Source organism: Zootoca vivipara, chromosome 13 (assembly GCF_965207765.1).
Source record: "Zootoca vivipara chromosome 13, rZooViv2.hap1.1, whole genome shotgun sequence".
Taxonomy (NCBI): domain Eukaryota; kingdom Metazoa; phylum Chordata; class Lepidosauria; order Squamata; family Lacertidae; genus Zootoca; species Zootoca vivipara.
The window spans coordinates 52597263-52623688 of record NC_142596.1 but is presented as its reverse complement, the minus strand read 5'-3'; the positions used below and the strand labels follow the sequence as shown (position 1 = coordinate 52623688).

The following is a 26426-nucleotide window of genomic DNA, read 5'->3' as shown; positions in this document are numbered from 1 at the left end:
AGAAGATGGCCTTGCTGGCAGGAGACTCCCCACCAGCTGCCTCGTATTTTCCCGAATTTATTTCTAATGCTAACTTTCCCAAGAACAGCAGCCTGTAAAGAGACTGGGTTGGGGAACAGGCTGGCCTTTGTGCTGCCGGGGTTGCAAATAATGTGGACAGGGGGAGAGAGAGCAGAGGTGATTTTTACCTTCTCTGGCTGGGACCTGGCAGAACGACATTGCAGTTTGCAACAGAGTCTTACTCTCTTGAGCAGACTTCTTGCCTGCTTTGGCCGCAGTGACACACACCTTCGCCCCCCCACCCCGCTTGGATTTCAGCAGCATGCTCTGTAGGGGGCTGCCTTTGAAAAGTGCTTGGAAATGTCCACAAGAGCCAGACTGTTGACAAGGGACGGTTACAGGGAGCAGGCAGCTCCCTGGATGCAACAGATTCAGGGCAGATAAAAGATATCTTATATCCTTGAACCTGGCTTGGGACCAGATGGGCAGCCAGGGCATTAAAAAAAAAGAGGTGTGACACGTTGTCTGCCTGATGTTCCCATCAGCAGCCTGGCAGCCGCATTCTCCACCAAAATGGAGTTTCCGAACCAGGCCCAAGGGCAGCCCCACATAGTGCATTGCAGCAGTCCAGCCTCAAGGTTCCTATCATGAGAACTCCCAAGAGATTGCGATCTACTCTCAGTGTTAAAAACTGGCAATGATCTACCCCCTTTTGGGGGCTCCAGGTCAAAGTTGTGGAGCTTCTTTTAGGGAAGAGGAAGGTCCATTTTTTAGGGGTTCAGGTCTAAATTGTGTAGCTTTTTTTAGGGAGGAGAAAAGCCAGTGATCTTCCAGTGATCTACCATAGACGTCCAGTGATCTACCAGTAGATCACAATCTACCTGTTGGACGTGCCTGCTGTACAGGAATGGCCATAGCCACAGAGGAGCCTTGGGCAACCTTCATTTCAAGGGGGACCTGTGTGTGTGTGTGTGTGTGTGTGTGTGTGTGTGTGTGTGTGAGAGAGAGAGAGAGAGAGAGAGAGAGAGAGAGAATATGAATAGCCACTTCTAAATTAGGGAAGTGTATTTCTGTATTTGTTACGCCTGTAGGTGTTTGAAAACAGTCGCAGTTGTTGATGTTTCTAAACACAGGCTTTTCTATCTCAGGGCAAGAGACCACCACCCAGCAAGACATTTCTCCTCAAATTAAGGGCATCTCCTCTTAAGCCTGCCTCTCCTCTCAGGAACAATTTAGGGAGCGGAGGGGTTTGTGGGCTGTGGATCTGAAATTGAGCAAGGTAAAGGACCCCTGGATGGTTAAGTCCAGTCAAAGGCAACTATGGGGTTGCGGCGCTTGTCTCGCTTTCAGGCCGAGGGAGCCGGCGTTTGTCCACAGACAGTCTTTCCGGGTCATGTGGCCAGCATGACTGAGCCACTTCTGGCGCAATGGAACACCAAAACCAGAGCAGTGCATGGAAACTCCATTTACCTTCCTGCCGGAGGGGTACCTATTTATCTACTTGCACTTTGACGTGCTTTCGAACTGCTAGGTTGGCAGGAGTTGGGACCGAGCAACGGGAGCTCACCCTGTTGTTCGGATTCGAACCACTGACCTTCTGATCGGCAAGCCCAAGAGGCTCAGTGGTTTAGACCACTGAAGTTGAGTGCCTATACAGGGTTGCCAACTTCTTGAACTCACCCCTGGCCTTCTCCCTTGAGCAACAGCTAACAAGTGAAGTGAGTGTGTTACAACACTTGAACTCGGGTCCTGCTTGCTTATGGGCTTACCTTGGGGCATCTAGACCAGAGGGCCGGGCTAGACAGGCCTTTGGTCTGATCCGGCAGACGGCAAGAGCAGGCTAGCCCAGGAAGTTGGCAATTCCAGTTGAGCATGCTGATCTTGAAATAGCTCCAGCAAGGGAGTTGCTGGCAGGAAGACCTGGTGGGGCAGCTACCGGTATAATGAGATTGTTGTTACAGTCGCTCAGTCCAGGCTTTAGCAACATGTTTCTTTCGCGCCACTGTTATTGTCCTGATATTATGGCTTTAATAGGTTTTGTTGTATTGTATTCCATTGTAAGTCACATGGAAACTTCGAAAATACGAAGCGAGAAAAAGTCTCGCAAGTCCTGAGCACGTAACACCAATCCTGACCTCACCATGCTGGCTCCCAGTTAGTTTCCCAGTTCAAAGTGTCCTATAAAGTTTATGCAATCCCTCAAAGACTGCCTCTCCCCATAGCACCTGACCCAGACCCTGAGACCATCATCCCAGGCCCCTCTGAGGCCGAGCAGAGCCATTCTGGCAAGTAGCCCTCAATAGCCCTCTAATCTTCCTGTCATTTGTCCAATCCTCTTTTAAAGCCACCCACGTTGCGCAGCCTTGCCTCCTGTGGGAGGGAGTTCCACAGTTTAACTCTGCACTGAGAGCCAGTGTGGTGTAGTGGTTAAGAGCAGTGGACTTGTAATCTGGGGAACCGGGTTCGCGTCTCCGCTCCTCCACATGCAGCTGCTGGGTGACCTTGGGCTAGTCACACTTCTCTGAAGTCTCTCAGCCTCACTCATTTCACAGAGTGTTTGTTGTGGGTGAGGAAAGGAAAGGAGGTTGTTAGCCGCTTTGAGACTCCTTAGGGTAGTGATAAAGCGGGATATCAAATCCAAACTCCTCCACCATGTCTGTCCTGTATCCTCTCAACGTTCAGCCTTCAAGGGATGCCCAGCAGTTCTAGTCCTATGAGAGGGATAATTTTTTTCCTCTGTCCACTTTCTCCAAGCTGTGCTGTCCATAATTTCCTAAATGTTTATCATGTCTCCCCTTCTCTTAACTAACACGTCCTGACTCCCGAATGTGGCAACCTTGATTCATAGGGGAATTGCAAAGTGTTTGGACCAGTGTTAGAAACTCAAATGCATAAGCTAATCGCCAAATTGCACCTTAAACCTAGGTTATGGTCGCCTCAATGGATGTCTAGGTAAAGGTAAAGGGACCCCTGACCATTAGGTCTAGTCATGACCGACTCTGGGGTTGCAGCGCTCATCTCGCTTTACTGGCCGAGGGAACTGGTGTACAGCTTCCAGGTCATGTGGCCAGAATGACAAAGCCGCTTCTGGCAAACCAGAACAGCACATGGAAACGCCGTTTACCTTCCCGCCAGAGCAGTACCTATTTATCTACTTGCACTTTGATGTGCTTGCGAACTGCTAGGTTGGCAGGAGCTGGGACCGAGCAACGGGAGCTCACCCCGTCGTGGGGATTCGAACCGCTGACCTTCTGATCGGCAAGCCCTAGGCTCTGTGGTTTAACCCACAGTGCCACCCGCGTCCCTAATGGATGTCTAGGTGCTTAAAAAAAAAGCAGTGGGATTATTACTATTTTATTCATTTCAATTCTATTCCACTTTATATTTTAAAGAAAATACCCCAAAGCAGTTCACAACACATTGAAATAGCACATAAAACAATCCAGACAGAATAAATCAAAAGGAAGCTTCGAGGAAAGTATTTCGGATCCTTCTCTAAATGACATTTTGCTTTCCCCTTATTTATCTGCCTACTTAATTTATAGTGTTGCCCCATTGCAGAAGGACTCTAGGATAGGATATTTCAAACAGTGAAAATCTGGACAGGAAAGTTGTTGAGATTCCCCCCCCTTTTTACCGTTTTTGAGCTAATTTATGGAAAACTGGCAAAAACGGCACCACCAACATGGGTCCGGATTTTCCCATTTCTGCCCGACGCTGCTGCAGACTGCAGTATTCCAGATATGTCCGGGGAATCCAGCAAACCTACTCTAGGAAGGCAGGGTAGTGTAGTGGTTAGAGGGTTAAACGAGGACCAATGAGATCTGGGTTCAAATCTCCACTCCATCAAGAAGCTCATTGGGTGACCTTGGAGTCAGTCACAGCCTCTTAGCCTTACCTCACAGGGTCATTGAAGGGATTAACTGAGGGAGGGGGGTAAACAATGTCCCCCTTGGAAAAAAAAGGTGGGCATTAAATGCAAGAACGTCTGACCACAGTGGAATAGCCTCTGGTCCAGACTTACCTGCCTGTTTTTGAGCTGATGGTCCCAAAAGCCTGCTTCAATGTGATTATCCAGATATAACCAAGGAGTGGATTTCCCCCTCTCACTCCCATAAGGAAAAAGGGGTTTGTGTCTTGTGCTGTGGACGAGGAAGATCAGTATTTTTCTCTGGATACAGTTCTGGTAGATCATCAATATTGTTGAAAGATGCAAAGCAAAGTTCCGATCAATATTGATTGTTGCTTCCTGTAGAAATAAGGGAAAACCATAAGATTTGTTTCCGTGTGCTTAGATTTACGTACAGTGAGCAGGTATGGGAAAACTGGGGGAACACTGGGCAGTGGAAGCCTCTTTCCAGCCATAACTGTAGAATCGGGCGTCCAAAGAGCAAAGGGTGCCTTATTCTGGCCTTTGGGCGCTCGCCTGTGGCGAGTCTGACTGGCTTCCGGGTGACCAGGGAGGAAGGTTCTGCAAGCCAATGCAATTCTGGGCTGCATCAATAGGAATATAGCATCTGGATCAAGGGAAGTAATAGTACCACTGTATTCTGCTCTGGTCAGACCTCACCTGGAGTACTGTGTCCTCCAGTTCTGGCACCACAGTTCAAGAAGGATACTGACAAGCTGGAACGTGTCCAGAAGAGGGCAACCAAAATGGTCAAAGGCCTGGAAACGATGCCTTATGAGGAACGGCTTAGGGAGCTGGGTATGTTTAGCCTGGAGAAGAGAAGGTTAAGGGGTGATATGATAGCCATGTTCAAATATATGAAAGGATGTCATATGGAGGAGGGAGAAAGATTGTTTTCTGCTGCTCCAGGGAAGCGGACACGGAGCAATGGATTCAAACTTCAAGAAAGAAGATTCCACCTAAACATTAGGAAGAACTTCTTGACAGTAAGAGCTGTTTGGCAGTGGAATTTGCTGCCAAGGAGTGTGGTGGAGTCTCCTTCTTTGGAGGTCTTTAAGCAGAGGCTTGACAGGCATATGTCAAGAATGCTTTGATGGTGTTTCCTGCTTGGCAGGGGGTTGGACTGGATGGCCCTTGTGGTCTCTTCCAACTCTATGATTCTATGACTGTGAGCAAATGCCTCTGCGTTAGGCAGCCATTGGGCCACAAACAATTGCAGCTGGAATGTTGCAGGGGAGGGCTGTGGAAAAGTGCGGCTTTATTTGCTAGTAAATGTTACAGCCTTGTTTGCAAAATGTAATTCCTGGATTGATGGATTTTGTTGTTGTTCTCTCTCTCTCTCTCTCTCTCTCTCTCTCTCTCTCTCTCTCTCTCTCTCTCTCTCTCTCTCTCGACAGCCCCATCCTCTGGGGAATCATTACTCAGACTTTCCTTTTTTTGAATGGCCTTTCATAACCGAGGTGAAAGCCGAGGTGGGTGTGGAAGTGCACATGGCAGAGAGATGCGGCTTGTCTGCATTATGAATTCATGTCTGCGTCGCACCCAGTTCTTTATTAATGTACACAGATGCATAAATCGGTGCGCTTGGCACATAACACACTCTCTGTGTGTACCACACCTGCTATCTGGGCCAAGGCAGGGAAGGTCAGCTCAGACCCACTGTCTGTGTCCTACAAACCAGGGGTCCAGAGCTCAGCGGCCAGAACTGGGGGTTCCAGCTCAGCAGCCGGAAGGGACGGATCCTTTGCGCAGGTGTGCTTGCCTGCCGGAAAGCCAGGCTCTTAGCCTTATGCCAGGTGTGGCCCATCCGGGGTCTTCTTGCTGCTTCCAGTCGCGAGGGGCTGATGCTACAGGCACATCCTGTGCTAGGCTAGACCCCCAAATTCCCGGCAAGGAGTTTCAGGTTCTTGGGTCTGTTCCTGAAGGCTTTAGGGACTGGTACTAAAAGCTTTGTCCCTAACCTGGGCGCGATTCCAAGTTATGACCTAAAAAGCCCAGTACTGTATGGCACTTCCCCCTACGAACCTGCCCAGGTGTTGCAAACCTCGGGAGAGCATCTTCTCTCTGTCCTATCGGAGGCACGGTCGGTGGTGACCCAAGAGAGACAGCGCCTTTTCTGCAGCTGCCCCCCATATTGTGAAATTCCCCCCCAAGAGAGGTCAGGCTGCTGGCCTCTCTCCCTGTTATCCTTCCTGTTCACACAGCCCTCTGGAAATTAAGAGACGGGAGGTGCTGACCTACTGGCAGGGTTAGAAATCCCCCAGGCGTGTTTTGCAGCTGGCGTGGGTCCAATTGTGACCACATGGAGATCTCTGTGCCTGACATCTCAACCTGGCAGAAGAGCTTATTCGTGGCATTTTTCTCCCACCTTTTTCTCCAAGGAGTCCATGGTTCCACCTCCCTCCTCAGTTAATCCCTACAACAACCCCGTGAGGTAGGCTAAGAAGCTGTGATGACTCCGAGGTCACCCAGTGAGTTGGGATTCGAACCCTGGTCTCCCAGGTCCTCCTCCGACCCTCTAACCACTACACCCCACTGCCTTCCTAGAGTCCTTCTATGGGGCAGCTCTATAAATTAAGCAGGTCAATAAATATGAGGAGTGCAAAATGTCATTTAGAGAAGGATCTGAAATATATTCCTTGGAGCTTGAATTCGTTTTATTCTGGATTGTTTTATTTGATGATGTTTTAATGTGCTGTAAACCACTTTTTGGGATTTTTTCCCTTTAAACTGTAAAGGGGTAAGAAAATAGCAGAATATATTCAGAAACACCTTAAAGAGGATGACATTAAATGAGACAGAATCTTAAAATGCAATTGTATGTAATTTGGGTTCTAAACATCAATGTTGGTTGCGAGGGAAGTCGCTTGTTTTGTTGAATTGGACTATAACTCGGTAACAAATGTAACCTTCAATCTGGAAAAGGAATAAAATATAGTGTGTGTGTGTGTGTGTGTGTGTGTGTGCGCACGCATGCAAAAGTATAGAAATGAAATGAGTAAGAATAACAACAATAATAATCCTCACTTGGTAAAAAAATAATGCCTAGCCATTCTGTTGTGGCGACCATAACCCAGGTTTAAGGTTCTACTGGTGAATAGTTTAGATATCTGTGTTTCTAACGCTGCCTGCTAGGCTGCAGTTACGGTAAACTAAATTTTAATGCCAGTTTTAAATGCAGTTAATGTATTGCAACTAGTTTGTTTCTATTATTTTGTAGTGATGTTTTTAAAATGAGGTTCTTGTATTCTTGGGGGTTGGGCTGGATAGCCCTTGGTATCCCTCACAGCTGTGCAATTTTGTGGTTTTAAAGCTGCCTCGAAGCCCAGCTTGGGAGAAAGGTGTGATATGAATACGTCAAATAAATTAAATAGATAAGCTCCCATAAACTCCCCTGGATCTAGACTGCCGAGATGCATGATTTTAGGACCCACCCTATTTTCATGATTGTCGGTTGTTTTAAATTGTTTTTAACATTATCTTCCATTTCATCTCTATTCTGCTTTCTGTTTTTAACGAGGGGGGGAAATATCAAAGCGGTTTACAGCCGACATCAAAACACTAGATAAAGCATCGCAAAACAAACATTGCAGGAGGAGATCAAACACAAAATATACGTTCGAGGCGACGTAATGAACAGGACACTAAAATATTATCTTAAAGATTTCAGAATAAGACAATACACACGAAGGTCAAGTATAGAGAATTTAACGCAGCGAAATTAAAATGAATTTATCTTAAAGATTTCAAAATCAAACGTTACTAAGGAGGTCAAATATGCAGTACACATTTAAAACAGCTCAATTAGCAAGGAAATAAAATTATTGTTTTTAATGCTGTAGCCTGCCCTGGGACATTAGGGGGAAGGTTGGGTAATAAATAAAGCAATACATGATAATTATAATTATTATAATAATAAGGTTTGGTGCTGGGCTGTCTGATGCTGATGGGAGCCATAGTTCAAAACCTCTGGAGGGCGCCAGGTAGAGAAAGATAACACCTTTCTTCCAAAATCCCTTGCCTCCCCCCTCTGAGGTTGGGAGTTCTCTGCCTTCCGCAGCATTTCTTATTTATTTGTTTATGGGAAAATGTCACACTTCTAGACTAAATGACCCTTGAGTCCCTTCCAGCTCTAAGATTCTGTGATTCTGCTGCTGGTTGCAAGATCACAAAGCAGTGTGCAATGGAATGTTTTTTTTTAGAAAGGGAGAAATAAAACCCACACTTGTATGAGAACAATTGCAAATGCAGAAAATCCCAAGCTGACAGGTTAGGAGCAGACCAGCATTATTTGCCATCGATGGCTCTGGAGCAGGGGCCGGCAAAGTTTTTGTGGCTTGGGCCGGTTCACGGTCCCACAGACACCGCGGTTGGCCGGAGTGCGCGTGCGTGCAGACACGCAAATGCTATTTCCGGCACACGGGGGAGGCGTGCGCAGCTTCCCATTGGCTGCAGGAGCTTCCAGCAGCCAATGGGAAGCCAGCCAGCGTTGCGGAAGGCGGTCCCTGCTCGGCTCCACACCAGTTTAGCACAGCGCACCAGAGCCGGCTGAGCAGGCTGCGGGGGTCCATGGGCTGTTTAAGCGATCCCCATGGGCTGCTTGTGGCTCATGGGCCTTAGGTTGCCGACCCCTGCTCTGGGAAGTCTGCAAGTGTTCAGCATGCGCTGGAATTTCACCAGCGGGGAGATTGTTCCTTAGAGAGGAGGCCCACGGATGGTCTGAGGGACAGTGGACTTGCCCCCTGCTGAAAAAGTTTGCTGACCCCTAACTAGTCCAACCCCCTCCAATGCAGGAATCTCAACTAAAGCATCTCTGGCAGAGGACCACAACATCTGCTTAAAAACCTCTAAGGAAGGAGAGTCTACCACCTCCCGAGGGAGACCGTTCCACTGTCCAGCAGCTCTTAATGCCGGAAAGTTTTTCTTGAGTCGGAATCTTCTTTCTTGAAACCTGAAGCCATGGGTTCGGGTCTACCCTCCAGAACAGGAGAAAACAAGCTTGTTCCCTCTTCTCTGTGACAGCCCTGGAGATATTTGAAGATGGCTCTCATATCTCCTCTCGGTCTCCAGGCTAAACACACCCAGCTCCTTCAACTGTTCCTAAGGCTTGGGTTCCAGACCCTTGATCATCTCAGTTACCTTCCTCTGCACCTGTTCCAGCTTGTCAATAAATATTCTCCTTAAATTGTGGTGCCCAGAACTGGACACAGTATTCCAGGGGTGGTCCGACTTAAGGCAGAATAGAGTAGTTCTATTACTTCCCTTGATATGGACACTAGTTTGATGGATTTCTGTGTTTTGATGTTTTGTTGGAAGCCGCCCAGAGTGGCTGGGGGAACCCGGCCAGATGGGCGGGGTATAAATAATAAATTATAATAATATATATAATAATAAAATAATAAAAATAAATAATAAATTATAATAAATTCTTCTTCTTTTCTTCTTCTTCTTCTTCTTCTTCTTCTTCTTCTTCTTCTTCTTCTTCTTCTTCTTCTTCTTCTTCTTCTTCTTCTTCTTCTTCTTCTTCTTCTTCTTCTTCTTCTTCTTTATTCTTGTGTTGATGCAGCCTACAATAGCATGAGCTTTTTTTGCTGCTGCATCGCACTGTGGACTCTGGTTAAACTTGTGGTCCACCGAGACCCCCTAGATCCTTATTCCATGCAAGCCTGGTCCGTGTCTCTCATCTTCTGCTTGTGCATCTACTGGTAGTTATTCCTGTAGAAACTGACATTCTGGAGGTCACAAAAGGGTTGCGGTGGTGAGGCTTGCAAGATGTTTGCTTGCATGTGGTTGTCACATAAGCAAGATTGTCAGCCATGGGTTTTTTCTCACTTGCCTTCCCTCCTGGGTGCCCCAGGCAGGCAGGCAGGCAGGCAGGCCAGCGGCTTAAAGACTTTTTTTAGCCGATTAACTCTCCTGGCTTTAAAATGATTAAGCAATTAAGCAATTACGTTAATTATGTTTGCATCCCGCCCTAGGAGTGCAGGGCGGCGACTCATGTGGGGGTTACTCTCTCTTTACTGCTGCAACAACCCTGTGAGGTAGGCAAGGTGGGGGGGCAGCAGCGGCGGGAGCTACAACTGATCACCAGTTTGCCTTGCTGGTTGTGGTAACTGTAACCTCCCTGGGGCAGGGGCCTATTCCTGTTGCTTATGATGATCCTGCAGAAAGCCATATGCTAGAGTTAGTGTGTGATGGAGTGGGGAGGGTGTCAGGGTGGGACCTGGGAAACCAGGGTTCAAATGCTCACCAGGTCATGAAGCTCACTGGGCGACCTTGGAAGCCAATCAGATGCCTTTCTGCCTAACCTACCGTACCTTGTGAGGATGAAATCCAGGGGGTTGGGGGGGAGAGGGAGAATGCTAGCTTGAGCTCCTTGCAGGAAAATGCAATATAATATGAATGCAATAAATAAATAGAGTAATAAATAACAATGTATGAGGCCTTTGTCCTTCTTTAGTAAGTGCTTTAAATCTTTTATTATTGTTTGCTGCTGCTTCAGCTCCCCTTAACTTTCGCTTGCCTCCATTTTGCACCTGGTGGAATATCTGGGCCTTCACCTGGCCAAGCTGAGACGCTCCGAGGAGAATCAAACACCCAGTTTGTGCCGTTCTGGCATGAACAGCACTGATTCTCCTTGTCCCTGGTGTAGGGCTGGGCGATATTTGGTTTTCAACATCGCCATATATCACCATCTAAACATCTCAATATACCGATATATCACAATGTAAGGATGGAACTATGTAGAAGCCTTGGCTGGCTTCACGGTTTTTTCTGCATCGTGTTTTCTGCCAGCGCCTGCTCTTGCGATTCGCTGCTCCCTGCAGGAGTCAAGGGAGAGCTGAGCCGACAGTTTGCAGGAATCGAGTGAAGCATTGGCTGACTTCACATTTTCCCCACATTGTGATTTTTGCTACACACACACACACACATCCTGATTTGTGATAAAGTGGTACCTCCACGGGATCTGTTCCGGAGTTTTGGTCGGATCCCAAGGAATTTGCAACCGGAGGTGCCTGTTCTGCGTATGCGCTCGGCACATAGAGTGTTTCTGCGCATGTGCACGCGGCAAAACCCGGAAAAATACTTCCGGGTTTCACCGCATTCGCATCCTGAAGGATACGCAACCAGAGGTGTGCGTATCGCTGTATATTGCCAGGTGAAAAAGTCTGAAGCCAATATCCCGATATGGACTTCAAACTGGCTTTGGATTATATATGTATCATTATATCACCCATCCCAGGCCTCCTCCATCGTGCCTGAACTGCAGGTTGCAATACTTGAGTGCACGAAATATGTGCTGCTGGGTGGCCCAAGCTTTTGCAATTTTGAGCTTGGCAAAAGTGCAAGGATTCACCACAACCCCTGCTGCCGCCAGAGGGCCGTGCTGTTAAAAATTTGCATGATGTTTACATAACTTGATCCGCACGGCCTCATCTTTGATTGTGCATTTACCTTTGGATCAGCTTTGGAATTCCTACTGATAGGCGCACCAAACCTTATTTAACCAGGTTTACCCCAGAAGTACATTTATTCGCGCTGGGTTTGCATGATACACATAGATGCTTTGGCTGTGACCGGGACTCCAAAAATTCGGGTGGACGGTGGATGCCAGGGACCCAATCCTCTGCTCCTATGCAAGCACAGTGCAATCTTATGTATGAAGTAAGTCACATTGCATTTCGTGTAGGTTATTCCCAGGATTCTTGAAGCTACGAACATGAGTTTGCCCAAACTGTGGGAGGCAGTGGAAGACAGGAGTGCCTGGCGTGCTCCGGTCCAGGGGGGTCACGAAAAGTCGGAAACGACTAAACAACAACAACAGTGTGCATTGGGGGGGGGGGAAACCTGCCAATATCCTGATGCCATTATACATATCTATAGTGTGGCTGCAATGTAATGCTATGCCCAGTTCTGGTCACCTCACCTCAAAAAGGATAGTCTATAATTGCAAAAAAGTTTGGGGAAAGGGCACCAAAATGTTCAAGTATACATTTCTAGACGGAAAAGGCACTGATGTTCCACCTGCAAGGAAAAGGGCGAACCTACCCTTTTCTCTTTTTGTTGTTGTTGAAAATAATTTTTATTTGATTTTACAAGTGTAAAGTTATAACAATACAAAATACATATCCATATTTAGAGGCACTGGTGAAGGAAGGGGGCGCGGTGGGTGCGGTCCAACCCCAGGAGTCATTCCTAAGGTGGGTGACACCGCCCCTGCCCCCCGGGATGCTCGCCGCAGGCAGCGCCCCCCCCCCGGGTGCACAGCTTGTGTACAGCTGCCTCTACACTGAGGTCTGTCTGTTTTTTTGCTATTTATTTTGTGATTTTGTGGCTCCTTTGTTTTGTTTTTGTGACTGTGTGGAACCCAGTTCAGCTACTGATGGATTGGTCGTGTGACTGCAGTACATTGTTGATGGCTTTCATTTTATGGATCCATGGTCTCATTAGATAGTAAAATTCATGTTCAATTGCTGTTTTAGGAGTTGTTTTTAAAGGTTTGGAACGGATTAATCCATTTTGCCTGTTGCCTTTGTCCATGGAGTTTTCTTGAGAGTCCCATGGACTGCAAGAAGATCAAACCTATCCATTCTGAAGGAAATCAGCCCTGAGTGCTCACTGGAAGGACAGATCGTGAAGCTGAGGCTCCAATACTTTGGCCACCTCATGAGAAGGGAAGACTCCCTGGAAAAGACCCTGATATTGGGAAAGATGGAGGGCACTAGGAGAAGGGGACGACAGAGGACGAGATGGTTGGACAGTGTTCTCGAAGCTACGAACATGAGTTTGACCAAACTGCGGGAGGCAGTGGAAGACAGGAGTGCCTGGCGTGCTATGGTCCATGGGGTCACGAAGAGTCGGACACGACTAAACGACTAAACAACAACGACAATCCATTTTGCATTACTTTCTATGGGAAAGTGTGCCTTGGTTTTGGAACGCTTTGGTTTTGGAATGGACTTCCAGAACGGATTAAGTCTGAGAACCAAGGGGCCACTGTATTGCAGCCTTCAGCACTGGGGGATTGTGTGTGTGTGTGTGTGTGTGTGTGTGTGTGTGTGTGTCTTGCCCATCCTGTTCTGCCTTGGGTATTCTCAGTTAGAGCCATGCCACAGATTTGAAGCAATTGCGATGCACATTTAAAGTGCCCTGCACCCTCTTAGGGGAATCCTGGTTTGTGGGAATTTCACCTTTTCGAGGGGAAACAACAGTTCCAGTGTTAGAAACTCAGATGCGGTATATACAAGCTAGGTGCCAAATGGCTTCTTAACCCAGGGTTACAGTCGCCAAAACGCAATTCCTAGTTGCCATTTTGGGGCCGGACGGCTTGAAAGTCATATTTTCAATAGTCGTACCTTGTTTTGCAGCCGGCAGCCGTTCCAGAGCCCTGGCCTCTAGCCGAAAAGGATGCAGGGCAAAGTGCCGCGTCTGCGCATGCACACAGAGCTGTTTGCGCTTCTGCACATTGCATGAGTGGCAAACCCGGAAGTAACCCGTTCCGGTACTTCTGGGTTTGCTGCGGATGTTTGCCGGAATGGACGCTAGACAAGGCAGACGTTCGCGGAAGTATTACTGTACCACTTTTTTGGTTCCTGACATTTGTTCTGATTGTGCAGATAACATATCACAGGTAGAATTCTACAGGATGTTTTGCTAGAGTGTGAAAACAGGCAAGACCCCCAGATCCCCAGGCATGCATCTCCAGATGGGGGAGACATCAGGCGCCATCTGGGCATCTTCACTTGGTCGCAAGTGGCCAATAGCCAGGTGCAAAATGCACCTCTGGACTTGGCGAATTTCGAACGCTGCTTTCTTGTAACTTGAAGACATTAATTTGGGTGCTGCCCTTCAGAGTAGGAGAAAACAAGCTTGCTCCCTCTTCCATGTGCCAGCCCTTGAGATATTTGAAGATGGCTCTCACAGAGAAGCCGACACGGAGCAATGGATTCAAACTACAAGAAAGAAGATTCCACCTAAACATTAGGAAGAACTTCCTGACAGTAAGAGCTGTTCGGGAGTGGAATTTGCTACCAAGGAGTGTGGTGGAGTCTCCTTCTTTGGAGGTCTTTAAGCAGAGGCTTGACAGCCATGTGTCAGGAATGCTTTGATGGTGTTTCCTGCTTGGCAGGGGGTTGGACTGGATGGCCCTTGTGGTCTCTTCCAACTCTATGATTCTATGATCTCCTCTCAATCTCCTCTTTTCCTGGCTAAACCTACACAGCTCCTTCAACCGTTCCTCATCAGGCTCCCCCCCAACCCTTGATCCTCTTGGTTGCCCTCCTCTGCACATGATACCCTGAGCTGCTGGGATTTGTAGTGCAGCGATGCCTGGAGTGCCACAGGCTCCCCACCATACCATATGAAGCAGTCCAAAGAACCATGTGTGTGTGTTTCTGTGTCCTCCCCCCCCCCCCCGGGCAGGGGTGAAGGAAGGCGTCGTGACACCCGGGGCGGGCGTCACAACGTAGGGCTCATGTGCGGCATCGCTACGTAAACCACACACACTGCCACACATGCGTTGTATAGCGGTTTGCCGCTGGAGCGGCACCAGTGGCAAACTGCTATGCAGCGCTTGTGCAGCGTATATGCCGCACATGTGCTGTACTTAGCGCTTTGCTGCCGGTGCCAGGATCCTCTCCTCGTGGCTGCAGCCGCGAACAGAGGTTCCTCCAAAAGCAAGTCAGGTGTTCTGAAAGCCCATCTCCAGACAAGTCCTGAGGGCAAGGAGATGTCAAGAGTTTTATTGTTCTTTGGGTGATGGGGACTTAAGAGGTGTTGGGAAAGGGGTCTGATAAAGTGACCTCATGTTGAATTCGTGTAACCTTTGCATCTCCCCATTTGTGACATGCCAGTGATGTAGTGATGATGTATCAGTGATGCTCCTCGAAGTGTCTTCTGGGGGAAAGACGGAAGTTTTAAAAGAGAGTGTCACCCCATGCTCAGGGTTCTTACTCCTGGGGGGACCTGATGAGCAAAAATAAAGATCATGGTCTACTTGAGGCACCCCTAAACTTCGACCCTCCAGATGTTTTGGACTACAATTCCCATCATTCCTGACCACTGGTCCTGTTAGCTAGGGATCATGGGAGTTGGAGGCCAAAACATCTGGAGGGCCGCAGTTTGGGGATGCCTGGTCTACTTACTGCCGTTTTGCTCCAAATGATTTGGCTGGAACTTCCTGCATGGACCCGCGGGGGACTTGTGTCCCGACAAGCTGGGCTGTTGAGTAGTCTCTCTCACCCCGGAATTTTTCCTTAACAGTCCTGACAGTCACTGTTGTGATTGTTTGATCTCTTGCCAGGGCAGAAGGAAAGGCCCTCCATCCCAAAGGCTGGCAGTGCCAGACAGAAGAGCTTCAGCCAAGCGGGCTCAGCCAAGTTGGCAAGCCCTCCCTTGAGCCTCAGGGAAAGGGTCCAAAGCTTTGCTCTTCTTCCTGCTGGCCCTCCAAGTTCCACTTTGGGGAACTAGGGCTGTTTTGCGGGGGGCAACACAAACTCAGTTAATGGGTGGTCTTTTCCGAATATATAGAGAGAGCGAGAGTCAAAGAGAGTTCTACTTTTTTTAATATAATATGATTTTTATTGATTTTCAAAAAGAGAAAGATGAAGGAAAAAGAATAGAAAAAAGAGTTATATCATAATATCATAAAAATTCCACCTATCGAGATTACTCTGAATCTCTTGACTTTCCCCCATCCCTTTCATGGGTCCTATTAATTCTGTTCTCAACTACATATCAATACTTCTCCCATTTTTCATATTTCTAGATTATCTGTACTTTCTGTTACAATACAAGTGTGTTTAAAATCCTGCTAATGTTTTGAGCTGTTTACAATGATTGTGTATATACACATAATAAACATTTCCCAATCTTTTTTGAATTCCTTGTCTTGTTTCCTGAGCTTCCCAGTTAGTTTTGCCATTTTGGCATAGTCCATCAGCTTGATTTGCTGGGCGGGGAGAGAGAGTTCTTTATTGAGTTTTTACATATTAACCCCCCCCCCAAGAAAACCAGGACACAATCCTAAGACATTACTGCAAATAGACAAACCTCCAAAGAACTCCCCCACCACTTCGTTTACTGAGATAAACAGGATCCAGACCCCAGCCTGCAATGCAAGGTGCAATATGAAATTTGAACAATACAAACTTAAGAAGAAGTCTGAAGCCGCATTTTGATATTTTGGTGTTGTCTTCCTGCTTTGTTAGCCTTTTAAACAAAATTTCTGACTTGCAAATATGGAAAAATGAAAGATTCCCTCCACCCTATGGATTTCAATGTTTCCTGAGGTCATTTTGTATGTTCAGTAAAGAAAAGCCAAACAGCTGCGAATGGATCTCTTTCCCATTGCCCCCTCGTCAGGTTTCGTTTATGGGAGAGTTTCTCCAGAATTTTGCACCCGGTGGACGGCCTGAGCTTGGTCGACTGACAAAGTGTGGCTCGCCCTTAGCCAAATAGCTCGGGAGATAGGCTTGGGGTAGGCTCCTGATCAAAGGGCATTCAATTTCAGCATTTTAGGAAGGAAAGCAAGCCACCTCCACAAGGCGCATTGCCCAGGATTGAAACCGATGTCCACCAAAGTTCAAACTCTGTACTGTGGTACCTTGGTTCTCAAACGCCTTGGTAAACAACTTGGAACCCAAACACTGCAAACCCAGAACGGGAAGTAAATGTTCCAGTTTGAGAACTTTTTTCAGAAGCCAAATGTCCTCCATTTTGAGTATTACGCTGAGGTCTCTGTTTTTACTATTTCTCTTGTGTTTTTGTGGCTCTTTTTTGTGACTGTGTGGAACCCAGTTCAGCTACTGATTGATTGATTGATTGATTGTGTGACTGCAGTACATTGTTTATTGCTTTCATTTTATGGATCAATAGTCTTGTTAGATAGTAAAATTTGTGTTCAATTGCTGTTTTAGGGGTTGTTTTTAAAAGTCTGGAACGGATTGATCCATTTTGCATTACTTTCTGTGCCTTGGTTTTGGAACGCTTTGGTTTTGGAACGGACTTCCGGAACGGATTAAGTTTGAGAACCAAGGGGCCACTGTACATGTTTCAGTTTTTCTTGATGCACCCACCCCAATGTTTTTGGGATGCGGAATATCAAAGCCAAACTGGAACCTCGCAAGGGTTGTAGTGTAGTGCGAACGTTTGACTTCCTGCCTGCGACATCTCTGCATTGGCTTGATTTTGACAGGCTACAAGTAAATAAAGTCCCCTTCCCCGTAAGAAGAGTCTGACTGCTGGATTAGACCACAGGGCCTGTCTTGTCTGTCTGGGAAGGGGCTCTTGCATTCGTGCCCTGCTTGCAAGATTTCGTTCTTTGCTGTGAGAGTGAGGATGCTGGGCTAGGTGGGCTCGTCTGTTGCCCTGATAAAATTGTGCATGCCGGCTGTGCTCACATGTCACTCTCTTCTCTTTGGTGATCTCTTGTAGCCGAGTAAGATTGTCTTCCATAAACACAGTTTTAACAATGAGTCTGTAAGTGACTGTGGAGGCCAATTCTGGATCCACACGTCCTTCCACAGTGGGGACATTGGTTTCCGGGCAGGAGTTGCTAAGTGTGCCTTCCTCTTAGCACGTTTCTCCCTTGCATCCTGCGTTCGAGTGTCTTCAAAGCCCATGACACCTTTGATAAAGGCTGTTCTCCAACTGGAGCGCTCACAGGCCAGTGTTTCCCAGTTGTCAGGGTTTATACTACATTTTTAAAGATTTGTCTTGAGACAGTCTTTAAACCTCTTGTTGACCACCAGGATTACGCTTTCCATTTTTAAGTTGGGAATAAAGTAGTTGCCAGGGGCGGCGCGTCCATTTAGGCGAACTAGGCAGCTGCCTAGGGCGCCAAAATGGAGGGGGCGCTGGCTAGCCTGCCTGCCGCACCCCGGTGCTGCCTGCGGCTGCCTCCTCCGTGCCTGTCACTGTTGAGCGGCTTCAGGCCGCTGTCCCAAGGTGCGCGCGTGCCTCCAGAGAGCGGCCTGAAGCCACTCAACAACAGCTGACAGGTGCTGTGGAGGTGGCCCCAGGCTTGCACTCCCAGTGCGAAGCTCCAGAGGTGTGCGGGAGCCTGAGCCTGGAGCCACCTCGCCGCGCCTCTCAGCTGTGTGTTTTTTTAAAAAAATATTTTTTCTACTTTTTATTTTTTCTATTTTTAAATTTTTATTTATTTGTTTTATTTTTATTTTTAATGGGGGGGGGCGCCAGAAGGTGATCTTGCCTAGGGTGCAAAAAACCCTAGCACCGGCCCTGGTAGTTGCTTTGGAAGACGATCATCAGGCATCCGCACAACATGACCAGTCCAACAAAGTTGATGTTGAAGAATCATTGCTGCAACACTGGTGATCTTTGCTTCTTCCAGTACTCTGGCATTAGTTTGCCTGTCTTCCCAAGTGATGTGTAAAAAATTTTTGACCGGGACATTTGCAGGAAAACCGAAATGCTTGTTTACAAAGCTATTGTACTACCAACCTTACTATATGCCTGTGAAACATGGACCACTTACAAACACCATCTCCAACTCCTCACGTGTCACAGTAAACTATGGGCATGCAAAGGTTATTTTAAACATAACCTTTGCTTAAAAAAAACCCCAACCTGAAGCCTTCCTTTTAGGAATTTTAGGTGCTGAAATCCTAAGGGAGGAGAAAAGACTATTCATGTATGCGACCACTACTGCACGGATGTTATTGGCCCAGAGATGGAAAGCAGAAAAAGTCCCTACCAGAGAAGAATGGCAGATCAAGTAGATGGATTATTCCGAAATGGCAAAAATGACCGGAAGAATCAGAAATCAGGAAGACCAAAATTTCAATAGAGAATGGGGGAAAGTGATAACTGAGCTTAAAGACCATTGTAAGAAGTTAACACCATTAGTATGATTGGAATATCACTTGTAGTGTAATAGTGGATTTTGGATATACAGTGGTCCCTCGACTTACGAACTTAATCCGTTCCGAATGCACATTCGTAGGTCGAAAAGTTCGTAAGTCGAAAAGCGGTTTCCCATAGGAAAAAAAATATTCAGAAACATTCGTAAGTCGAGGAAACCACTTTTAAAACTGCCAACGGTTTCCGTTTGGATGTAGAAAAATTTGTCAGCGTGTGGCCATTTGTCCCGTTCATAAGTCGAAAACTTCAGATGTCGAGTAATTCGTAAGTCGAGGGACCACTGTAACGGAGATGTAAAAGATTTGGATCATCATAAAAGATGCGGGAGGAAATGATTAATAATTGGACCCACAAAGGGGAGGATGGAAGTCCAGGAGATTCCTTAGAATCTTGTTTTCATAGAATCATAGAGTTGGAAGAGACCACAAGGGCCATCCAGTCCAACCCCCTGCCGAGCAGGAAACACCATCAAAGCATTCTTGACATATGCCTGTCAAGCCTCTGCTTAAAGACCTCCAAAGAAGGAAACTCCACCACACTTCTTGGCAGCAAATTCCACTGCCAAACAGCTCTTACTGTCAGGAAGTTCTTCCTAATGTTTAGGTGGAATCTTCTTTCTTGTAGTTCGAATCCATTGCTCCGTGTCCGCTTCTCTGGAGCAGCAGAATATATGACTGTAAAATTTTATTCTGAAAAACCAAATAAAGGAAGAAAAACTAAACCATGGACATGCAGGTGATTCCACCGAGTGGAAGCCGCCGGCTACAACCCTTGGTAGTAGAGTTGCATCCATCTGCAGGATCCCAATTTGTTTTGCATGACCAGTACGCTGAGAACAAGCCTCTGCTTCTGATAAGGGCTTGTTCAGAGGGAAGCAAACAGCAATTCCTGGTTCAAGCAGAACACAAAGCCAAGCCCATGGTTTGCTGCTCCTGCTGCCTAGTGCCAAAAAGTAGAGGGGGGTCACTCTGGGCGCATAGAGCAGGCCATTAACCAGAGCTTAATGTGATGTGTGAAGGCAGCCACTCCGTCAATTATAAATTACTCTTGCATGGCAGAGGTTGTTTTAGATACATGCAGAGTTTATTTTGTATCAGTCCCAGGGCGTAATAAATAAAACTCTACAACTATAGAGGTTTCATTTTTTTAAAAAATGAAGGAAGGAAGGAAGGAAGGAAGGAAGGAAGGAAGGAAGGAAGGAAGGAAGGAAGGAAGGAAGGAGCAATGTAGAAGTCAAAATGTGCTTTATTAATAAACCCTCAGCAGGAACGAATGACCGCCAGATACATGCAGTCTGCAATTGGTTGCATGTCGGCGGAATTTGCTTCGTGGCAAATGCAAAGTCAGTGGCGGATCTGATCACGCCCGTCTTTGAATTTGATGGTAAATGATTGATTCGCTTGACAGTCTAACCGTTGAGAGCGTCGCTCCGGAAACCGATGGGAGAATCTTGCCGCTAGCTTCTTCCAGAATTGCAGGGGTGGAGTGGGGTCTATATGCAGCCCCCCCCATTCACATTCCCCGTTGGTCCCCTTTCAGGTGGCAGCCTCTTGGCACACACTTGGGATGTTGGCAGTGCCAGGCTGCAAACACACATGTGCCCAATAGACTGGCTGTTTCTCTGCCCTCTCTCGCTGCTGGAAGATGAGACAACCCATCAAATTGATATTGCCGCCCTCAGGGAGGGGAGGGGGCGCTCAGTTGGAGCCTGCCGGGTTCTCGAGGTGGGGGCAGGCATAGGATCGGCTGTGTAAATTAAACTTTCCAAAGTGACAACCGGCTCAGGGAGCAGGCTGGGGTGAAAATTAAGACTCTGGCAGTTGAAGGCTGGGTATTAGGTGTGGGGAAGATGTTTTCTAATCCTCACAGCAAAGGCTGAACTGGCAACGTTGTTCATGTAGCAAGAGAATCACCTGTGATTTGGAAAGGGTTGAATCCCAGAGATGGAGGGAGCAACCTCACTTTCTTCTAGAGCGGTGTGACCCAGGACTCTGGCTTTGCTCTGTAAGGAAAAGGTAAAGGGACCCCTGACCATTAGGTCCAGTCGTGACCGACTCTGGGGTTGCGCGCTCATCTCGCATTATTGGCCAAGGGAGCCGGCGTATAGTTTCCAGGTCATGTGGCCAGCATAACAAAGCCGCTTCTGGCAAACCAGAGCAGCACATGGAAATGCCATTTACCTTCCCGCTGTAGCGGTTCCTATTTATCTACTTGTACTTTAACGTGCTTTCAAACTGCTAGGTTGGCAGGAGCTGGGACCAAGCAACGGGAGCTCACCCCGTCGCAGGGATTCGAACCGCCGACCTTCTGATCAGCAAGCCCTAGGCTCAGTGGTTTAACCACAGCGCCACCTGGTCCTGTTTGCTCTGTGGTGAATGCCAAATTATATAGCATAGGAACCCCCACATTTTGCCACCTGTAAAACTGTGACACAGTTCCTCTTTCTTTGGGCAGATTTGTCCTGCTTCTGTAAGATATACAGTCCAGTGCTCGAAATTCGCCAGGTGTGTTTTGCTCCTGGCATGGTGGGTCCAGGTGCAGCTACCTGCATATTTCTGGGCGCCAGGTTGGCGACTGTCATCTCAATGGAGGCAGCTGACTTGTTCACAGCAAAGGATGCAGGTCTTGTGCTTCTGCACTGCCACGTGGATTGGGGGGATCCCTCTTTGGCATCTTAGTCCTCCATCACATCAAGGGAAGTGAAAGCAGGGCTGAGTGCAGATATAAAGTGGTCCCTTGGTTCTCAAACTTAATCTGTTCTGGAAATCTGTTCCAAAACCAAAGCGTCCTAAAACCAAGGCGTGCTTTCCCGTAAAAAGTAACGCAAAATGGAACAATCCGTTCCAGACTTTTAAAAACAACCCCTTGAAGAGCAATTGAACATGAATTTTGCTATGTAAAGAGACCATGGATCCATAAAATGAAAGGAATCAACAATGTACTGCAGTCACACAATCAATCAATCAATCAATCACTCAATCGGTAGCTGAGCTGGGTTCCACACAGCCACAAAAACAAAAAGCAAAAGAGCCACAAAAACGAAAACGCAAAATAAATAGCAAAAAGAAGACAGACCTCAGTGTGGCACTCAAATCAGAAGCGTAACACTCAAAACGGAGCACGTTCGGCTTCCGAAAAGAGTTCATAAACTTGAACACTTACTTCCGTGTTTGCAGTGTTCAGGTCGATAGCATTTCCACTGCGTGTGTTTTTCCTTCTTGCATATTGGGACAAGTGAATTGTTGCAAGAGTAAGCTGCAGTCAAGCAATGTAGTTGAGATCATAGAATTGTAGCGTTGGAAGGAACCCCGAGGGTCATCTAGTCCAACCCCCTGGCAAATAATGTGGCAACCTAGATTTAAGGGGCCATTTGGCATCTACCTTAATATATCTGGATTTCTGACACCGCTGGAGTCACAGAAACGCCACGTTCTGGCTCGTGTTAACCGATGAGAGAGTCCGTCTTCACGCAGCGCATAGTTAAACTGTGGAACTCTCTCCCACAGGAGGCAGTGGTGCCCACCAGCTTTCGTGGCTTTAAGAGCACGTTGGGCAAATGGATGGAGGGGAGGGCTTTTGGTGGTGTGGGAAACAGGCAAAGGGGAAAGGTGCTTTTTTGAGATAGCCCTCTCTCCTCCCTCCCCTTTCCGCAGAGCTGCCCAGGTGCCTTCTCGCTGCCTTTCTGGACCATCAATCATGGATTCTTTGCAGGACACCCGCAGTTGGCCTCTCTGTAAGGGGTCTGGATTCCAACCTGTCTATGTCATCGCATTCCCGTTCCACGAGGAGCCTTCCTCTGAGAGAGGCTCTCCCCTGCCTATTCCCGAGGGTCAAATATAGCTTTGGGGGGGGGGAGATGCTGGCAAGCTGGTGGCATTCTCTGGAAGGTGGAAACATCTGCCCCCACCTGGGTGCGGAAGGTGCCTCTGGGTCTGCGGCCGGGAGGGACTTGGATGACCCCTGGAGAGATGTTTGGCAAAAAGGCTCTCTTTGCAGCCTTCCAGAGCCATGCCCTTGCCTGTTCTCTGTGTTGAAAGGCATTGGGGGAAGTTAGCAGCCGGGCAAATCTCAAGGCGGCTCTCATCCCTTGAAGTATCTACTAGGAAAAATGTGCAATTGAGGGCTGGGCAGGGGAAACGGCAGCTCTCCAGGTTTTGATCTTTACGGCTCCCATCCTCCATAGAATCATGGAATTGTAGAGTTGGAAGGAACCCAGAGGGTCCTTTATAGTGCTAGAAATTTTCCCAGGTGCATTTTGTGCATTTTTCAAATATATAAAAGGATGTCATATAGAGGAGGGAGAAAGGTTGTTTTCTGCTGCTCCAGAGAAGCGGACACGGAGCAATGGATTCAAACTTCAAGAAAGAAGATTCCACCTAAACATTAGGAAGAACTTCCTGACAGTAAGAGCTGTTCGGCAGTGGAATTTGCTGCCAAGGAGTGTGGTGGAGTCTCCTTCTTTGGAGGTCTTTAAGCGGAGGCTTGACAGCCATATGTCAAGAATGCTTTGATGGTGTTTCCTGCTTGGCAGGGGGTTGGACTGGATGGCCCTTGTGGTCTCTTCCAACTCTATGATTCTATGATTCTATGCTTCTATGATTGTGCCTGGTGTGGGTCCAGCTGCGGCCCTGTGAAGCTGTGTGCATGCCAGGTTGGCAATGGGCATCTCCACCTGGCTGGCCCCTCTAGCTTTTCCTATGCAGGTAAGCGAAAGAGCTTATTCGTTGCATTTACCTCCCACCTGTTTCTTCAAGGAGAGGACATGGTTTCCCCCCTCGCCTGAGTTAACCCCTATAATGACCCTGCCAGGGAGGTTAAGAGGCTGCAACTGGCCAAAGTTCACCCAGTCAGCTTCATGACAGAGTGGGGATTTGAACCCTGATCTCCCAGGTCCTCATCCAACACACTAACCACTACACCCCACTACTTTCCTAGTCCTCCTGCAATGGGGCAGCTCTATAAATTGAGCAGGTAAATCAATATGGGGAAAGCAGGAGGAGCAGAAATGTTTTCCTTGAAGCTTGAAATGGTTTTATTCTGGATTGTTTTATTTGATGTTTTAATGTGTTGTCAACTGCTTAGAGAGATTCCTAGAGAGATGGCCTAGAAATGAATTAATCACCACCATCATTGGAAAAGGAAAAGTTGCCTAGGCTTTCCATTGTAGCGACCGTAATCTAGTTTTAAGGTGCCACTTGGCGATTAGTTTATACAGTGCTTTTTCTGGTGCTATGTAGGGGTACGCATATCCCTAACCTTTTTGGTGAATCTTTGTACTTTTGTCCATTGACTGTCTTTATTTTTCCCAATTTGAACTATAAAATGGTGATTTCCTTGAGTCAAAATGAGAGTACCCCTAAACATTTTTAAAGAAAAAAAGCACTGAGCTTATATACAGTGGTCCCTTGGTTCTCAAACTGTAATCCGTTCTGGAAGTCCGTTCCAAAAAAGCAAAGCGTTCTAAAAGCAAGGCACGCTTTCCCATAGAAAGTAATGCAAAATGGATTAATCCGTTCCCGACTTTTAAAAACAACCCCTAAAACAGCAATTGAACATGAATTTTACTCTCTAAATTTACTATCCATAAAATGAAAGCAATCAACAATGTACTGCAGTCACACGACCAATCTAACAGTAGCTGAACTGGGTTCCAAGCAGTCACAAAAACAAAAAAGAGTCACAAAAATGCAAAATAAGTAGCAAAAACAGACAGACCTCAGCGTAACACTCAAAATGGAGCATGTTCAGCTTCCAAAAAAAGTTCAGAAACCAGAACACTTACTTCCGGGTTTGCAGTGTTTGGGTTCCAAGTTGTTTGAGTACCAAGGTACCACTGTATCTGAGTTTCTCACCATAGCTGCCAAGTCTCGCGCTGAAAAATGCAGGATCAGCAGCGGCGCGGCACCGGAAGTCACCTCTATGCATGTCTGGACATGCGTAGAAGCGACTTCCGGTGCCGCGCTATCCATGTCTGGGCACCGGAAACCGGGGAGCGCCAGCACCCAAAATGGACCCTTCCTGGCAGTTAAGAAATCCGGGGGATTTAAGGGATTTTTTTCCAATCCGGGCTGCCAGCGGGAAACGGTTTAAAATACGGGGGTTTCCCGTGAAAAACGGGAGACTTGGCAGCTATGTTTCTCACCCTGTGCTGGTGGAAACCACAGGAGGGGAGGGGCTTGGGCTTGGGCCCTGCCTGAGAGTTCCCCATCTGTGAGAGAAGAGGATGCCCAAGAAGAAGGACCAGTCGTCTGATCCGGCAGGCTCTTGGTATGTGAATGCCAGGGGATGAGAGAAGTGGGGCAGGCAAAGCACCCCTCTCTGCATGCAGATTCTTCCCTGCAGATTAGCCCCCACCCCGAACACGCGGCTGCTTTGCATCTCAGAAGCTGCAGCCCTGCACTTGCCCCCATCGCCGCGGCAATGCAGGCTGCAGCACCTGTGATTGAGCTGTGTTTCATAAGGCAAGAGGATGTGGCCGGTCACGGCCAGAGCAAGGTGTTGGACTAGGCTCTTGTCAAGTTTCTACATGGAGGAGGAGTGCCTGGGAAGCCAGGCCTTCTGCAGAACGAGTCCCCCTCCCCAAAGATGAATCATGAGTAATTGAAACCTTCCTTGTTCCTCGGTGGCCCAGTCCATCGAATGGGGTTAATGAGCCTGACCTACTTCGGGAGAAATTGGGAGGAGAGCCTGCAAGGGCTGATGTTGCAAGAAGTTGGCAAATCCACCCGTCTCGTCCCTGGAAAAAGAAATCTTAATCTTTGTTCCTTTTTCTAAACACAAAAGGGTGGGGTTAATTTGTGTGTGTGTGATATATATATACATCTGACTCACCAACAAGAGAGGAAGCATCCGGTCATGAGATTAGGAATCAACAGACCACAGAAACCACATGGAAGAAAAAGGACTTAGCGGGTGGCTGTGCTTTCAAAGATGAGAGCGAAGCTGCAATTGACCCGGCGCCCAGATTCGCCCAAATCCTGCATGCACAGCAAACGCCAATCATGGTGTGTGCAGAAACCCCCTTGCACACATCTCCTTTCTTGCCCCCTTCCCGGGACTGGGAAGTCGCAGGGGCCGCTTGCCCTTCTGCACGGTCAGCAAGATTGCTAAAGTCTTGCAGTTGTTTTGAGTTATGTAACCCTTAGGAGGTTTCAAAACTCTTGTTTGTGTCTACAGATGAAATGTCTGGTCTGAGAAGGGGGGAAAGGGTTGCGATTTCTTCCTTTCTGCTGGTCAGGTGCCTTTGGCCCGTTCTCCAGACCCGGCCTGTGGGTGCCTGCTAGATGGTTTGTCCAATAGGAAAGGGGTCAAGGATGTCCCCTGGGAGGGATGGAGAAAGCCATTCAGCCTGTTTCTTTTCCTTCCTGCGAACGCAGCCAATCTGGGCCAAGGCCGTTGCCACAACCCCATAGCCTCTCCATGGGATTTCCAATAACTAAATTAATCGAGAGGGGCAGTCTCCAGGTTATTTGGACAGACAAATGCCCGGGCGGATGTTTAGCAAAGGCATTTAAAATCAAACTGCCGTTATCCTGACGCCATTACGTTAATCTAGGGTGCGACCGCATTTGGGGGTGCTGTGCATAGTTCTGGCCATCTCAAAAGGGAGGTGGCTACGCTGTGCAAAATGGTG

At 47.6% G+C, this 26426-nt stretch overlaps 1 protein-coding gene and 1 long non-coding RNA gene across 7 annotated transcripts in view; both read left to right on the top strand.

Moving 5' to 3' along the window:
- TNRC18 (trinucleotide repeat containing 18) overlaps window positions 1–26426 on the top strand; it is a 128031-nt gene that overhangs the window by 19440 nt on the left and 82165 nt on the right. The gene's annotated exons all lie outside the window — the stretch shown is intronic.
- Window positions 9422–24653, top strand: LOC148683727 (uncharacterized). Its single transcript, XR_015946887.1, has 2 exons — window positions 9422–9526; window positions 9620–24653. It is a non-coding gene; the product is annotated as an uncharacterized LOC148683727 (long non-coding RNA).